Below are 10,941 nucleotides of genomic sequence, written 5' to 3' on the forward strand. Positions count from 1 at the left end.
TAAGCACTTTCCATCCTCTCTCATGCCCTCCCTGTCTCACCCCTCCAGCACATGCAGACACCTCCTCATGTGTCTGCAAAGACATTGGCACCAGTGTCCGTATCTCGGGATCTGTTTCTGGTGAAACCCAAGCTTGGAGGAGGCAGTCCACGGAACTGCAAGCCTCACAGCTACAGAAGTGGGAACTGTCAGCTGACCCTTGGGACCTCTTCTTGGCCTCCTTCTCAGTGTCACTGACCTGCATGTTGTTGCTCTGACAATCACCATCTTTTTTTGCACCCAAAGGCATGTGCCTTTCTTCTTGCAAATGACCGTAAGCATCCTTTCTTGTTGACTGATCTGTCTTCTCTGTTCCTGAATATCCACCGAAAGAAGCCAAGAGGAGCCGTGGCATTTCCATTTGTGAAACACGTGATGCCTGGCTAAAGGAACGGAAAACGGGGATCACCCAGCTTGGCTCTGTGCTGTTCCTGGGCACTTGGGAGTTATCACCATGTTCTTCCCTGTCAATATAAAACTCCATCCCATGCGGGAAGCCAGACACGTTGGGGGCACAAGGAAGAGAAGTTGGTAGAACCATATTCAAAACTCTTTCAGTAAAAGGCCTTTGCTGCCTTCTGCCCTAACCTCTTGGTTTTTCTAATCACTTCGGTTCTCTCCACCTCTCTAGAGCAACCTAGGGTGATGTGGGAAAAGCCAATGACATCCTAGGGTTGGCTAGAAGATCAGGTCTAAACCCTGGCCAGTGCCTGGCTGCACCCCACGGGGCCAGCTCGGATTGGCAGGCTGGTTATTCAAGGATGTTCAGTGATCTGGTAGCATTTAACCCTCTCCCCAGTCCTGGGGCCAAACCTCCTCACTCTGCCTTACTTTCTCTTTACTAAGGAAACTGAGATGCCCTCCATGAATTCCAGTCTCAGAAATCCTGCCATTGGCAGTCTCCTCCCCAGCCGGCCAGTGCTGACCCCCGCAGAGTCCTCAGCTGCTCTCCTTCCTGGGCCTTCATTTCTTTTCTTGAAGACTAAGTTCAACCCACAATTCCCTGTCTCTTTAGCTTTCTTGTGCCTCCCACCACCACTGGACACTGACATCAAGCCCTGCAGCTCCTCTTGCCTAGACTTCCTTTATTATACCCTGTGTGGGGACCCACAGAGACTCCATAGTGTGGCCTTATTCTGTCTTGGCTCAAGGTCAGAGAGTCTGAGCTTGTTTTGCCCCGAAAGGCTGCATAATAGGATGCTTTACTATAAGGCATGGTTACAAGATGTTTTGAGAATTAAGGAAGTGTTTACACTTGTCTGTACTTTGTCCTTGAGATGGGGAGGTCTTTTGCCTCTCCCCTTGCTGGTGTATAAAAAGCTCATGAGGCATAAACTCAGGGCAACTGTGATATTGACCCAGAGCTTTCCCCAGGCTATCCTGTGTCTCTGTCTTTTCTTTTATGTATTTCTATTATTTCTTAATCCTCACTCCTCCCTTCAAGGACTGTTCAATAGTCAGTCAATTGACAATCCTGGAGCACAGTAACCAGCCCACTGACTCCCTGGGAAACATCAGTGCTCCTGGAACCAGTGACCATCGCTGCTCCTCCACTGTCAATGATCCTCACTAGAATCAAAGCAGAGGCTGTGCATGTCCAAGCTCCAGCATTTTGTTCCTTACAAGTCCTGAGTCATAGCTCCAAGAGCAAACGTACTTCCTAATCCTCAGTAGCTTCTCCTCCTTCCATTTCCTACCTACAGCTCTCATGAATGTACTTTTGAGGCTCTTCTAGCTCCTCCTGGGAGGGCAGGTCCTGAGATCTATGTGAGTCATTCACTGGGCATGAAGGGTCTTCATACTGTTCACTCTCAGTTACTGAAGAGACAGAGGCTCTAGGGAGCACATGACACAGAAAGCTATGGTGGCTCTGTTCCACACCCACAATCTCCCCTGACATAAAAACCTATCAAAGCCAGGCGATGGTGTCAGCACACCTCTAATCCCAGCAATCGGGAGGCAGGAGCCAGGTGGATCTCTGTGAGTTCAAGGCCAGCATGGTCTACAGAGCAAGATCCAGGACAGGCACCAAAACTACACAGAGAAGCCCTGTCTGGGGGGATCTGGGGGGACACAACACTGTCAAATCCATGACTGTTTACTTCACTGACACAGGCAGTCTTCTAAATGAAAGTAGGAAAACTCGGTTTTCTGTTTTGTTTGGGTCGTTTTAGTTAGAAAAGTAATATATACAGGCTATAATAAATCAAACAGTACAAACACATCACAAGCAGTGTTCATCATTTGCCTCCCAATCATCTGCAATCCCCCTCATCATAACTTCTCACAATAGATAAGAAAGGGTCTGATAGAAGATTTGGTGAATAAAGGATCATGCTTGAAACTCTAATGACCTGAATTTATTCCCTGAGACCAACATGATGGAAAGAAAGAACTTCTGCAAGCTGTCCTCTGACACACATGCATATACATGAACTTGCATGTATACATACACACACACACACACACACACACACACACACACACACACATTTTCTTCCACCACAGGCTCCATTTGGAAGCTCTACCACTGACTCAGCCTCTGTCTATATTAGGCAGAGAGGCCTCCATGTTCTTCTATCCACTCCCATCTGTGTAGAAGGGTCATGCCCCTTGTCAGGGGGCTTATAAATAAGGACATGATATAAAACAGTGATGATGTGTCTAGTGAAGACCAGACACACTGACAGAGCTTAAGGAGTCTACATGACACCACTGAGCAACCCACAGGCAGCAGGCAGCCAGCAAACAGGCCTTTCCGGAAGAACTGAGAACTCACAGATGTCAGCCTAATCCCTGTGCAGTCCCCAGAACTGATGATGAGAGATGTCAGCCCATCCTGGGCCATCTCTAACGACAAGAAGATAACAGGGTGCCTGGACCTGAGTCTGAACAAGAAGAGTAAGAAGAAAGAAGTGCAATTAAGAGTTCCTATCCATAGCCAGGCAGTGGTGGTGCACACCTTTAAACCCGGGAGGCTGAGCCAAGTGGATCTCTGTGAGTTCAAGGCCAGCCTGGGCTACAGAGTGAGTTCCAGGAAAGGCGCAAAGCTACACAGAGAAACCCTGTCTCAAAAAAAAAAAAAAAAAAAAAAAAAGAGTTCCTATCTGTACATTCAAGAGCTCAAATTGCCTTCTTTCCCAACTTGTGGCTCTGAAGTCAAAAGTACACCATGTGTTAAGAAATTGATAAGAGCAAAGTCAATTCTCTCTAGATGAATGGGCTTTAAAATCAGGCTCAATTTCCTCCCCACAGGCAAGAAAACAGCAGAAATAAGAAATAATAGTCCCTTGGGGTTGGGGATTTAGCTCAGTGGTAGAGCACTTGCCTAGCAAGCACAAGGCCCTGGGTTCAGTTCTCAGCTCTGAAAAAGATAAATAAAAAAATAAAATAAAATGAATAATATAAAATGTTTCATTATATATATATATACATATATATATTTTTTAAAAAGAAATAACAGTCCCACAACTACAAATATTGAGAATATCAGATAACTAATATCAAATAAGTATGTCTGAGAAAGAAAAATTGGTACCTAAAAATATGATAAATAAGGGATTATAGACAATGGCTAGGTAGACATGAAAAGACGAAAATGAAATTGAAGTTTAAAAATAAGATACATTAAAAATTTAAATTCACTGGGCACACACCTTTAATTCTAGCACTTAGGCAGAGGCAGGTGAATCTGGTCTACAGAGTGAGTTCTAGGACAGCCAGAGCTACACAGAGAGACCCTGTCTTGAAAAGCAAAACAGAAAACCAAAATTAAACTATGGACAGATTGAATGGTAGAATAAAGACAGCTACATAAAAAATCGTGAATTGGGGCTAAGAAGGGGGAAAGCACATAGAGTACAACACAGAAACAGACAGGCAATATGAAACTGGGAAAGACGTGTGAGAAGCTGTGGAAAGCACAGTGAGAAGAGCTAACACACGTGAGGTGAGAGCTCCAGAAAGAGGAGAGGGAAGAGAGAAACACAAGCATTCCCTGACATAATGCCTAAGAACTTCGCAGAATCTAAGATAAACAATCCTCAGATCCCAGCAGACTTCAGAAATCTCCATCTAAAGAGTTCATAGCTCTAGATCCAAGGTGGTTACCCCAATATCATTCACTGCCAAAATGGTAGACGGAAAAGAAGCTAGACTTTAAATGTGCCCACAGACTCCCATCCTGAGCCTTTGTGTACTTCTCACAGAGAGCAGTAACACCATGAGCTAACTGCAAGCACACACACGGCACTTTCATTACATAGGCTCTTCCCACATCTGCAACCCAGAAGTGAAAGGATACAGTCTGTGAAGCCTGTCTACAAATCCATACCTCTCAAAGCTTCGGTCAGTGTCCAAAACAAAATGCCATCAACAAAACCCAAACCGACAACAATGGAATAGAATAAGGTGGGAAAGACCAATTCCTGGGTCGTGATTTATTTAGTGATTCACTTACAGCACTGCCTGTACCGCCTGTTTGCTAAGCACGACTTCACTTGCTGCCTGGAACAGAATGACCGGGAGGAACAGCTGAAACAATGGATCGTTAACAACCTGACTGATCTGGCTTACTCCATCGCCCCACCGTTTGGTTTTAGAACATAAAGTGAAAACACAAACTGGACCTGATACCCAGGCCTTTCAGGTGTTGTCATGGTTTTGGTCCCACAATGACATCCCCTCTCTTCAGCACTCTTATTGATGTCTGAGTGCTTTTTCCAGAAAGGTTCCTGAAACACAACAGCAACATACAAATCCTGCAGGTGCTCTGGAACTTTGCTCAGCCCTATACTGAGAGACAGACAGAAGCAAAGTCCCAGGCTCTGGCCCACATGTTTCCCCAGGGAAGAATGTGGCCAGGGCACAAATGCAACACTCCTTCACTTCACATGAGTATCCTCTGCCTCCACGTTTCTTTCCCCCAGCTCTCTTCAGTCTTTCCAGGAATTTCTAGTTCCTGGAAACCAGAACTTGGAAGTTAAAACATTGTTTAGGTTGTTTTTATAAAAAAGAGCCGGGCAGCCAGGCAGTTGAAGTTGAGGCAGGTGATCTCTGAGTTCAAGGCTAGCCTGATCTACAGAGTGAGTTCCAGGACAGCTGGGTCTACACAAAGAAACCTTGTCTTGAAAAATCAAGAGAAGGAGGAGAAGGAAGAGGAGGAGGAGCAGGAGCAGGAGCAGGGCTGTGGAACTGATTTGGATTCCACCATTTCCCCCAGGTGGCTTGTGGCTGGTTATTTAGCTTCTCTGAGCTTCAGTTTCCGCAGCTCTAAAATGAGGACAGTCACTGAATCACACAGAATTATCTAGAATGAGAGACAGACAGACAGAGAGAGACAGAGATCAAATGCACCTTAAAGAAAGCTAAACCAAAGGGAGCTTATTGATTATATAGCTGGATAGGCAAAGGGTTAACCAGGACCAGTTTCATCAGGGCATCACAAACCACATCCAGAATCCCTAATCCACTCTTTCTCAGTCTTCATCCATTCACCTTTACTGTCCCTTTCCTCCCAGCTCACCACCTCCATGGCAGTTCTAGGCTCTGTTCTCCAGGCTTGGAAGCACACACCAGAAACCTAACAGTGCACAGAGAACATGTGCTCCCGTTTCTCTGAAATAATGTTGACTGACCCAGCCCTGGGTCACATGCTTAGCCCTAGCGCAGCCCTGAATGAGAGTGAGTCCCCACACCCTTCTGCATCTGAGTGTCGGAACTCTGTTTTTCAGAGAATTCTCCCAGAGAAAGTTGTCTGTTAAATCCATTTTATCTAATAACCAACCCTAAAGCTTGGCAGCTTAAAATAACAGCCATAATTATCTCATCCCGTCTGTGCGCTGACAAGCCAGGCGTGGTTTCGCTAGAGGTCTGACTCCAGGCTGTCTTTGGAGATAAGGCTGAGGTCATCTCCAAACCCTGCTAAGCTGAGGGGGGTCTTCCGAGTTCATCTGCATGGCGACGGGTCAGCCTTGGTCCCTAGGAATCCAGTCCCTGCCTTCGGAGCTCTCAGCCTGTGTGGTTCTCTGCTCGCGCCTGCATTCTGTGGGTCCCAGAGTGAATAGTGAGTGACAAAGTAAGAAAACAGACCATGAGACATGAGATCTGAGAAGACACAAACTAAACTCCAAAGTGGCATAGTGTTACTTCTGGGAGCTGTCAACATCAGTACACATGGAAGGAGAGCAGTAAGAGTGCCATTTGCCGGTGTGAGGACTGCTGGGGACCACGATGCAGACCGCACATTTAAATGACCCGGAGAGGACCAGGCATATCAGGGTAACCACTTCCTCTCCCTTTGCCCAGACCTGTCCCAGGTTGAAATATGAAAGGCTGAATCTAGAAGACTCCTGTGAGTTTGTAGAAAACGGGCATGGTGAATCAAGAAAGAGTCTGATGAGATCAAGAGGCAGAAGGTGGATTTTTCACAAATCCTCAACAAGTGGCTGAAGTCCACAGAGAGGATGGACAGAGTTCGAGGAAGACTCCAGGTCTTCCGCTCCTCTCCATTGCCAAACTCCACCCTTCTACATGAACACCGACAGCTTCTTTAAGAACACGGGATTCCAGTGACCTGTCACTCAGGAACCTGCCTCACCACTCTATTTCCTTTCTTCTTTTAACCAAGTGGACGATGGTCCAATCAGTGGTCCAGGGCCCAGAAGGGGGTGGGCAAAAGCTTAGAGAAGAGAGACCTGTGTCAAATCCTAATGTGCCCACTCAAGTTTCTGGGGGAAAACAAAGTTAGGCAGTGTTTGACTCCTCTGAGCTCAGCGTGTACATTTGTATTCCAACCTCCCTCAGTCTCTCGGCCCTCTCAGACAGAGCCAACATTTTATTGAATGTCTGTATGTGTCCCCAAAACAGTCAACAAAATCAAAGAACCTGACAGGCATTCCCAGACATCTGGCCTCAATCTCTTCCCTCCAAGAAGCTCCAATTTCCCCCCAGTGTTTGCTGAGACATTGGGACTTCAGTCCTTTCGCCTGCTCCCGACTCCCACCATCCCCCACCTCACCCCTGCCTCCATGCCTGTGTTCCAAGGGCTTTGTCCTTCTCAACTTCATCTCTCCAAGATATTTCCTCAGCGAGTGTTCATTCCTTCTTAGGATGCGCACGGTCCTATTCAAAGGAGAAGGCAGATACAAATTGCCTTCGTCTTCCCTAGAAATGGGTGGTAACTAGTCTGTGCAGCTCAAGTGAACATAGTGAGGGTTTAAAGGCAGGATGGTCTTCCCAAATGCAGAAAGAAACACATGTGTCTGAGGAGGCTCTCAGTCACTTCCCCCAACGATGGATGCACTAATTCTCCCATCTCTTGATGCTCTCTGCTCACCCTGTCCTAACAGTGTTGGCATGCTGCAGAATGGGGACCAACCATAGAAAACCGAGCCTTGGCCTCATGTCTCTGCAAGGTTAGAAGCTGCAAGAGTGTGAGGTCTGGGGAAATGGGACTCTTGGTCCTAGGCTGGTGACTAGTGAGGTTTTTGTTGTTGTTGTTGTTGTTGTTGTTTTTTGCTTTTGTTTTTGTTTTTTTGTTTTTTTGTTTGTTTTTTCCAAACAAAAGAAAGCAAGTCTTTCCAGTTCTACAGGGGTCAAATTGAACACCTTACCTTCATGTGACGCTGGCTGATGTTCCCAAGAGCCAATCAGATCAGGGTTTCCCTTGCTCAGAGGAAGCCTGTGTTCTGTTTCTCTTTACCCAGAATAAGAGATCCAACCATTAGTGGGAAAGGCAGAGAGCACTGGGAAATCCAGGGACTGCCTTGGCTCTGGGCCTCATCCACTAGCTCTGATTCCTTTCCTCTGTGCTTAAGTAGCTGAGAGTATTGCCAATAAATACAGTCCAGTGTGTCATCAGCCAAAAAGTGGATTGCTTTATTCAAGGGAGAAATTATATTTAGGAAAAGAAAATTTTTCATTTCACATAAAAGGGGAGCTCGGTGGGTGTGAAGGTTGGCCAGCAAAGTTAGCGAGCACATGTGGTTTGTAGCCCACACCAAGAACAAGTTCAGGCAAAAGGAAGCAAGGTGGCCATCTTCAGTGGTGGGTGGGTAGGTGACAGAACCATCTCTAAGAGTTTTTGAGTGTGTTTGGATGAGAGAGAGAGAGAGAGAGAGAGAGAGAGAGAGAGAGAGAGAGAGAGAGAGAGTCCTGTGTGTCTTCTTTCTCCAACATCAATATTTGAATTCACCTTGCTCATGTCTGACCTGTGTCTGACCTCAGAGATTAAGATCTAGATTAGTTCTGCTTCCTCCCAAATTCTAACTGAAATGACCAAGGAACTATTAGGAGCTGGGAACCTCCTGTCAGCAGCCATCAGAACATCAGAAACCAGAAGTAGAGTGGGCTCTTCAGTCAGATCTGGGCCTGCTAGCCACATCCTTCTCAGCAGCCCCAGGCCATCTCTATGGATGATGGGCTCTGAGTTTCCCTTCTCCCTGTATCCTGAGCCTTATGCTGACCTCTGCAGACCCTTCCTTCATCTCAGGACTTCTCCCCGACCTGTCCTCATCCCTTGTCCAGAAGCCATTCCTCCTTGTCTCTCTTTGGACTTTTGCAAGCCCTGCTTCCATTCTTTCCCCTGGTGCTTTCTCTTCTTCACAGGGCTGATAGGGTGGTCCCTTCTTAAAGCCAACTCATACCACTCATCTCCTCAGACTCAACACAAGGCAAAAGGCAGGAGTCCTTACAAGGTTCCATCTGATCCCACCCTGCTCACTCTCTGATTACATCTTCTGTTACAACCCAGCCCATCACCCCATTCCAGCCATGATATTCTTCCCAATGTTCCTTAAACATTCCAAATTCTCTCCCAGGCCTTTGCATATGCTGTGCCCTCTGCCTAGAACTCTCTTCTCCCAGGCGCTACTCTCCAGTCTTTCACATCCTTCTGATTTATGCTCAGATTATCACCTTTTCCTAATAGCCCTCCAAGGTCTCTACTCTTTTGTCATTCTCCAGCCCGTTGTCTGACTCACTTAGTATATCTCTACCATCACCACATTGTTTGTTATGTCTCTGCCTGCTTCCTGTGTCTATCCTGAAGAAGGGCTGGATACCGGTAAATGCTCAATATAAAGATTGGAATTCAAAGTCATCTTCAAGTACATAACAAGTGTGAGGCCAGCCTGGGCTACATGACAATAGAGGGTGGGAAGGGGAGGAAAGGAAAGGGAAGAGAGGGAAGAAAGAGAGGGAGGAAGAGAAAAGAAAACATTTTAAAATTGATGCTCACAATTTATAAAGAACTAAGAAAAAAACAAAGCTGTCTGCTCCTCCCTGTTCAAAACAGCCAAATCTTCTTATGCCATGCCAAGCCTCCTCCCTGAGACACGATGGTGAAGGTTGGAATAAACAAATTTGGCCTTATTGAGTGCCTGGTTACCAGAGATGTCACTGCATCTGACAAAGTGGAAGTTATTGCCATCGATGACCCCTTCATTGACCTCAACTATGTGTTCTGCATGGTCCAGTATGACTCGTTCCATAGCAAGTCCAGTGGCATAGCCAAGGCTGAGAATGGGAAGCTTGCCATCGATGGGAAGGCCATCGCCATCTTTCATGAGCAAGATCCGGCTAATACCAAATGGGGTAATGCTGGTGCCAAGTATGTTGTGTGTCTACTGGTGTCTTCACCACCATGGAGAAGGCTGGGGCCCACTTGAAGGGTGGAGTCAAAAGGGTCGTCATCTCTGCCTCTTCTGCTGATGCCCCCATGTTAGTGATGGGTGTGAACCAAGAGAAGTATGAGAACTCACTCAAGATTGTCAACAATGCTCCTTGCCACTGACTGCTTAGCCCCTCTTGCCAAGGTCATCCATGATAACTTTGGCATTGTGGAAGGGGTCATGACCACAATCCATGCCATCACTGCTACCTAAAAGACTATGGATGGCCCCTCTGGGCAGCTGTGGTGTGATGGCCATGGGGCTGCCTAGAACATCATCTCTGTATCCACTGGTGCTGCCAAGGCTGTGGAAAAGGTCATCTCAGAGCTGAACAGGAAGCTCACGGGCATGGCTTTCTGTGTTCCTACCCTCAATGTATCTGTCACAGATCTGACATGCCACCTGGAGAAAGCTGCCTAGTATAATGACACCAAGAAGGTGATGAAGCAGGCATCTGACAGCCCACCAAAAGGCATCCTGAGCTACACTGAGGACCAGGTTGTTTCCTGCAACTTTTTTTTTTTTTTTTTTTTGGTTTTTTGAGACAGGGCTTCTCTGTGTAGCTTTGTGCCTTTCCTGGATCTCGCTCTGTAGACCATGCTGGCCTCAAACTCACAGAGATCCTCCTGCTTCTGCCTCCCAAGTGTGTTTCCTGCAACTTTAATAGCGATGTCCAGATGTCCACCCACTCTTCTGTCTTTGATGCTGGGGCTGGCATTGCTATCAAAGACAACTTTATAAAGCTCACTTCCTGGTATGACAATGAATACAGCTACAGAAAAAAGGTGGTGGACTTCATGTCGTACATGACCTCCAGGGAGTAAGAAGTCCTAGACCAACTACTTCAGCAAGGATGGGAGATCAAGAGACAGGCACTCAGCTGCTAAGCAGTCCCTGTCCCAACTCAACCCCTGACATTGAGCATCTCCCTCAGTTTCCATCCTAGACCCCCAGAATAATGAGAGGGGCTTAGGGAGCCCTACCCTCTTGATTACCATCAGTAAAGTTCACCATACCCTTTCCCCCCAAAAAAAAGAAAAGAAAAAAGAAAAACCAATAACATATTTATAAAAATAGGCAAAAATAGAAGCTTATTCACAGCAGAAATAAAGAAGGAAAGGGAGTGTAGGCTGGCTATGGGTTTGGCCTACACATTTGCATTGTTGCGGGGTGGGAAGCTAGGAGGGAGGCCTAAGAGACTTTTGCTTTGATCATGGGATCTCTGGGCAGG

The 10,941-nt window shown here is 46.6% G+C and overlaps 1 pseudogene; it reads left to right on the forward strand.

Moving 5' to 3' along the window:
* Positions 1-9,377: 9,377 nt before the first annotated feature.
* Positions 9,378-10,534, forward strand: LOC118581747 (annotated as a pseudogene).
* Positions 10,535-10,941: the final 407 nt, after the last annotated feature.

This window comes from Onychomys torridus, chromosome 1 (genome assembly GCF_903995425.1).
Source record: "Onychomys torridus chromosome 1, mOncTor1.1, whole genome shotgun sequence".
Classification (NCBI taxonomy): domain Eukaryota; kingdom Metazoa; phylum Chordata; class Mammalia; order Rodentia; family Cricetidae; genus Onychomys; species Onychomys torridus.